Source organism: Oncorhynchus nerka, linkage group LG20 (assembly GCF_034236695.1).
Source record: "Oncorhynchus nerka isolate Pitt River linkage group LG20, Oner_Uvic_2.0, whole genome shotgun sequence".
In the NCBI taxonomy this organism is placed as follows: domain Eukaryota; kingdom Metazoa; phylum Chordata; class Actinopteri; order Salmoniformes; family Salmonidae; genus Oncorhynchus; species Oncorhynchus nerka.
In genome coordinates, this window is record NC_088415.1 from 31628470 (window position 1) to 31635969 (window position 7500).

At 45.1% G+C, this 7500-nt stretch overlaps 1 protein-coding gene across 2 annotated transcripts in view; it reads right to left on the reverse strand.

Moving 5' to 3' along the window:
- LOC115102282 (plexin-A1-like) overlaps positions 1-7500 on the reverse strand; it is a 305508-nt gene that overhangs the window by 54766 nt on the left and 243242 nt on the right. The gene's annotated exons all lie outside the window — the stretch shown is intronic.

Below are 7500 nucleotides of genomic sequence, written 5' to 3' on the forward strand. Positions count from 1 at the left end.
AGAGATGAAGAGAGAGAGAGATACACTGTATATATATATATATATTGAGAGAGAGAGAGAGAGAGAGAGATGAAGAGAGAGAGAGACACTGTATATATATATATATATTGAGAGAGAGAGAGAGAGAGAGAGATGAAGAGAGAGAGAGAGACACTGTATATATATATATATATTGAGAGAGAGAGAGAGAGAGATGAAGAGAGAGAGAGATACACTGTATATATATATATATATTGAGAGAGAGATGAAGAGAGAGATGAAGAGAGAGAGAGAGACACTGTATATATATATATATATATATTGAGAGAGAGAGAGAGAGAGAGAGATGAAGAGAGAGAGAGAGACACTGTATATATATATATATATAGAGAGATGAAGAGAGAGAGAGATGAAGAGAGAGATGAAGAGAGAGAGAAGAGACACTGTATATATATATATATATATAGAGAGAGAGAGAGAGAGATGAAGAGAGAGAGAGAGACAGAGAGAGAGAGAGAGATGAGAGAGAGAGAGAGACACTGTATATATATATATATATATATTGAGAGAGAGAGAGAGAGAGAGATGAAGAGAGAGAGAGAGAGAGACACTGAAACCCCACCTCTTTAAGGAATATATATATATATTGAGATTTAGATGCACTAGATGAGTCAGAAGAGTGAATGACAATTTGTAATATACAGAGAGGAAGATCATGTGCATAGGGACAAATGAGAGCTCAGTTATACAGTGGAATACCACATTGTTCCACTTGGATTGAAACATGGACAAGTACTGATTGTTGGAGATGTATCTTAGCCACAGCGGGAACATACTAGATCATACTCGGAAGAATCCCTAGCTCGATGTGCTGAGCTCCACCTCCTGTACCTCTTCACCTTCACCTCTCAATCCACTTCTCTCTCTATTCACATCCCCCTCGTCATGTGAATAAAACAAGACTCCACTCTCACACACACGCACACGCAGCAGAACAACAGAACAACAGATGTATATTTTACATGCTGAAGTGTCAAAGCAAATCAGAGATGCTCTCTAACAAGGGGGTTGGAGGATAAAAAGATAATGAGTCGCTCAGGAACACCCACCCTTCCCGCTCCCTCCCAGCATTCACTCTGATATAATATTTATCTGAGACAGCTTACACACACACACACACACACACACACACACACACACACACACACACACACACACACACACACACACACACACACACACACACACACACACACACACACACACACACACACACACACACACACACACAGGGACACAGGGATGGAGAGGGAGAGTTAGTTATTATGGGGGAGAGATACTAGGGGGGGGACTCTGGGGAGTCTGTATTCCCCTCCCTTTATCAGACGTAGGCTCATTCTAACGCTTTGTCTTCCCCATTCAGACCCGTTTGTGATGGATTGGAAAGGGAGGGTGGGATGTTTGGGCCCTCTGAGTATCGACTAGCAGTCGAAACGTCAGTCAAAATTCATGAGATGCTCCTTATTGACAGACAATGAGGAGGAAGAGAAAGAGAATTCAATTACTTTCACCACTCTGGGGCTCCTAGTGCAATAAAGAAAGAGCTGGAAAATCCTGGTTAAATACTTGAATATTCCAAATGAAATTACAAGCTAATCCACCTGCTAATATACTGACGCACACAATCCCCATCATATGAATAAAGAGAAACAGACAGAGCGAGAGAGAGAGAAAGAGAGAGGGGAGAGAGAGAGAAAGAGAGGGGAGAGAGACAAAGACGGAGACAATGTGAAAAAGAGAAAGAGAGTTGTCGTTAGTATAGGTTAGTATAGGTTGACATAACATAATAACACAAATGTGTTAACAAGGACAGAGTCAAGGTCCTCGTCTGTTTATTACAACCATATCACAGAACAGGTGCCTCTGAGCTTTCATGAACATAGGGTGCCATTTCAGAGAGAGCGAGAGAGCGAGAGAGCGAGGGCGGGCGAGAGAGAGCAAGAGAGAGCAAGAGAGAGCGCGAGAGAAAGAGAGCGAGAGTGAGAAAGCGATAGAGAGAGAGAGCGAGAAAAAGCGAGAGAGTGAGTGAGAGCAAGAGAGAGAGAGCAAGAGAGAGCGAGAGAGAGAGAGCAAGAGAGAGCAAGAGAGAGCGAGAGTGAGAGAATGAGAGTGTGAGAGACAGAGCGAGAGCGAGAGAGAGCAAGAGAGCGAGAGAGCGTGAGAGAGAGAGAGAAAGCGAGAGAGAGTTAGAGATCAAGAGTGAGAGCAAGAGACAGAGAGTGAGAGAGACAGAGTCGAGAGAGAGAGATAGAGCGAGAGAGCGAGAGAGAGCGAGAGAGAGAGCGTGAGAGAGAGCGAGCGAGAGAGAGCGAGAGAGCGAGTGAGCGAGTGAGAGCGAGGGAGAGCGAGGGAGAGAGAGCGAGTGAGCGAGAGAGAGCGAGTGAGCGAGTGAGAGCGAGGGAGAGCGAGGGAGAGCGAGAGAACAAGAGTGAGAGCGAGAGAGACAGAGCGAGAGAGTGAGAGAGACAGAGCGAGAGAGAGTGAGAGAGCGAGTGAGAGCGAGGGAGAGCGAGCGAGAGAGAGCGAGAGAGAATGAGAGAGAGCGAGAGACAGAGTGAGAGAGAGAGCGAGAGAGAGCGCGAGAGAGAGCGAGACAGAGTGAGAGAGAGCGAGAGCGAGATCAAATGGGAAATATATAGAAGAAAATGTTTTTTTTCCCAAACACAGTGTGTCTAAACTCTGGTGTCCAAACACCCAGCGCGCCCTAGACCTTCTGTCTGAGGACCAACTAGGCTTACCTAGCCACATCATAATACACACAGGCACAAACGACCTGAGACCACAGCAGGAAAGGGTGGCCACAGCACTGAAGGGAGTGATTGAAAAGGCTTCTTCTACTTTCCCCAACGCACAAGTAGTTATCTCCACCCTGCTACCACGAAAATACTTCCACCCTGCCACAATACAGCGGGTAAACGCAAGTATTTCCCGTGACTGTGCCTCCCGTGATTGGTCATCTGCCTTTGGCCTAAAGAGCAGGAAACCGGACTTCACCAAAGAAATCGGTAATACAGACATTGTCATCCTGCAAGAAACCTGGTATAGAGGAGACGGACCCACTGGTTGCCCTCTAGGTTACAGAGAGCTGGTAGTCCCATCCACCAAACTACCAGGTGTGAAACAGGGAAGGGACTCAGGGGGTATGCTAATTTGGTATAGAGCAGACCTAACTCACTCCATTAAATTAATCAAAACAGGAACATTTTACATTTAGCTAGAAATTCAAAAGGAAATTATCTTAACAGAGAAAAATGTCCTCCTGTGTGCTACCTATATCCCCCCACTAGAATCCCCATACTTTAATGAAGACAGCTTCTCCATCCTGGAGGTGGAAATCAATCATTTCCAGTCCCAGGGACATGTACTAGTCTGTGGCGACCTAAAAGCCAGAACCGGACAAGAACCTGACACCCTCAGCACACAGGGGGACAAACACCTACCTGGATGTGACAGCATTCCCTCCCCCATATGCCCCACTAGGCACAACTATGACAACATAACCAACAAAAACGGGTCACAAATCCTGCAGCTCTGTCGCACATGTACATAGTCAATGGTAGGCTTCGAGGGGACTCCTATGGTAGGTACACCTATAGCTCATTTCTTGGCAGTAGTACTGTAGACTACTTTATCACTGACCTCAACCCAGTCTCTCAGAGCGTTCACAGTCAGCCCACTGACACACCTATCAGACCACAGCAAAATCACAGTCTACTTGAACAGAGCAATACTCAATCATGAGGCATCAAAGCAAAAGGAACTGAGTAACATTAAGAAATGCTATAGATGGAAGGAATGCAGTTTGGAAACCTACCAAAAAACAATTAGGCAACAACAAGTTCAACCCCTTTTAGACAATTTCCTGGGTAAAACGATCCACTGTAATAGTGAAGGTGTAAACATGGCAGTAGAAAATCTTAACAGTATATTTGACCTCTCAGCTTCCCTATCAAATCTAAAAGTCTCAAATAGAAAACTGAAGAAAATGAACAACAATGATAAATGGTTTGATGAAGAATGCAAAAACCTGTCCAACAAAACATAGAGACCTGGAAAACCTGAGTGTACGCCTTCACTATGGTGAATCACTAAAACAATACAGAAATACACTATGGAAAAAGAAGGAACAGCACGTCAGAAATCAGCTCAATGTAATTGAAGAATCCATAGACTCTAACCACTTCTGGGAAAATTGGAAAACACTAAACAAACAACAACATGAAGAATTATCTATCCAAAATGGAGATGTATTGTATGGGTAAACCACTTCTCCAATCTCTTTGGCTCTATAACAAAGAATAAAGAGAAAAAACATATACATGATCAAATACAAATACAACAAACTATTAAAGACTACCAGAACCCACTGGATTCTCCAATTACCTTGAATGAGTTACAGGACAAAAAAAAACCTCCAAACTAAAAAGGCATGTGGTGTTGATGGTATACTTAATGAAATGATCAAATATACAGACATCAAATTCCAATTGGCTATACTAAAACTCTTTAACATCATCCTTAGCTCTGGCATCTTCCGCAATATTTGGAACCAAGGACTGATCCCCCCCCCAATCCACAAAAGTGGAGACAAATTTGACCCCAATAACTACCGTGGAATATGCGTCAACAGTAACCTTGGTAAAATCCTCTGCATTATCATTAACAGCAGACTCATACATTTCTTCAATGAAAACAATGTACTGAGCAAATGTGAAATTGCCTTTTTACCAAATTACCGTACAACAGACCATGTATTCACCCTGCACACCCTAATTGACAACCAAACAAACCAAAACAAAGGCAAAGTCTTCTCATGCTTTGTTGATTTCAAAAAAGCCTTCGACTCAATTTGGCATGAGGGTCTGCTATACAAATTGATAGAAAGTGGTGTTGGGGTAAAACATACGACATTATAAAATCCATGTACACAAACAACAAGTGTGTGGTTAAAATTGGCAAAAAACACACATTTCTTCACACAGGGTCGTGGGTTGAGACAGGGATGCAGCTTAAGCCCCACCCTCTTCAACATATATATCAATGAATTGGCGCGGGCACTAGAAAAGTCTGCAGCACCCGGCCTCACCCTACTAGAATCCGAAGTCAAATGTCTACTGTTTGCTGATGATCTGGTGCTTCTGTCACCAACCAAGGAGGGCCTACAGCAGCACCTAGATCTTCTGCACAGACCTGGGCCCTGACAGTAAATCTAAGTAAGACCAAAGTAATGGCGTTCCAAAAAAGGTCCAGTCGCCAGGATCACAAATACAAATTCCATCTAGACACTGTTGCCCTAGAGCACACAAAAAACGATACATACCTTGGCCTAAACATCAGCGCCACAGGTAACTTCCACAAAGCTGTGAACGATCTGAGAGACAAGGCAAGAAGGGCATTCTATGCCATCAAAAGGAACATAAATTTCAACATACCAATTAGGATCTGGCTAAAAACACTTGAATCAGTCATAGAGCTTATTGCCCTTTATGGTTGTGAGGTCTGGGGTCCGCTCACCAACCAAGACTTCACAAAATGGGACAAACACCAAATTGAGACTCTGCACGCAGAATTCTGCAAAAATATCCTCCGTGTACAACGTAAAACTTGGCTCTGTCATAACCTCACATGGTCTCTCCTATCATTGCTATGCAGACGACACACAATTAATCTTCTCCTTTCCCCCTTCTGATGACCAGGTGGCGAATCGCATCTCTGCATGTCTGGCAGACATATCCGTGTGGATGACGGATCACCACCTCAAGCTGAACCTCGGCAAGACGGAACTGCTCTTCCTCCCGGGGAAGGACTGCCCGTTCCATGATCTCGCCATCACGGTTGACAACTCCATTGTGTCCTCCTCCCAGAGCGCTAAGAACCTTGGCGTGATCCTGGACAACACCCTGTCGTTCTCAACTAACATCAAGGCGGTGGCCCGTTCCTGTAGGTTCATGCTCTACAACATCCGCAGAGTACGACCCTGCCTCACACAGGAAGGGCGCAGGTCCTAATCCAGGCACTTGTCATCTCCGTCTGGATTACTGCAACTCGCTGTTGGCTGGGCTCCCTGCCTGTGCCATTAAACCCCTACAACTCATCCAGAACGCCGCAGCCCGTCTGGTGTTCAACCTTCCCAAGTTCTCTCACGTCACCCCGCTCCTCCGCTCCCTCCACTGGCTTCCAGTTGAAGCTCGCATCCGCAAGACCATGGTGCTTGCCTACGGAGCTGTGAGGGGAACGGCACCTCAGTACCTCCAGGCTCTGATCAGGCCCTACACCCAAACAAGGGCACTGCGTTCATCCACCTCTGGCCTGCTCGCCTCCCTACCACTGAGGAAGTACAGTTCCCGCTCAGCCCAGTCAAAACTGTTCGCTGCTCTGGCCCCCCAATGGTGGAACAAACTCCCTCACGACGCCAGGACAGCGGAGTCAATCACCACCTTCCGGAGACACCTGAAACCCCACCTCTTTAAGGAATACCTAGGATAGGATAAAGTAATCCTTCTCCCCCTCCCCCCTTAAAAGACCTAGATGCACTATTGTAAAGTGGCTGTTCCACTGGATGTCATAAGGTGAAAGCACCAATTTGTAAGTCGCTCTGGATAAGAGCGTCTGCTAAATCAGCATATGTGGGAACTCCTTTAAGACGGACAGCGGAGTCAATCACCACCTTCCGGAGACACCTGAAACCCCACCTCTTTAAGGAATACCTAGGATAGGATAAAGTAATCCCTCTCACCCCCTCCCCTGAAAAGATTTAGATGCACTACTGTTCCACTGGAGGTCATAAGGTGAATGCACCAATTTGTAAGTCGCTCTGGATAAGAGCGTCTGCTAAATGACTTAAATGTAAATGTAAAACACCAAATAATGCATGCAGAGCAGAATTAGGCCGATACCCACTAATTATCAAAATCCAGAAAAGAGACGTTAAATTCTACAACCACCTAAAAGAAAGCGATTCCCAAACCTTCCATAACAAAGCCATCACCTACAGAGAGATGAACCTGGAGAAGAGTCCCTTAAGCAAGCTGGTCCTGGGGCTCTGTTCACAAACACAAACACACCCCACAGAGCCCCAGGACAGCAGCACAATTAGACCCAACCAAATCATGAGAAAACAAAAAGATAACTACTTGACACATTAGAAAGAATTAACAAAAAAAACAGAGCAAACTAGCATGCTATTTGGCCCTAAACAGAGAGTACACAGTGGCAGAATACCTGACCACTGTGACTGACACAAACTTAAGGAAAGCTTTGACTATGTACAGACTCAGTGAGCATAGCCTTGCTATTGAGAAAGGCCGCCGTAGGCAGACATGGCTCTCAAGAGAAGACAGGGTATGTGCTCACTGCCCACAAAATGAGGTGGAAACTGAGCTGCACTTCCTAACCTCCTGCCCAATGTATGACCATATTAGAGACATATTTCCCTCAGATTACACAGATCCACAAAGAATT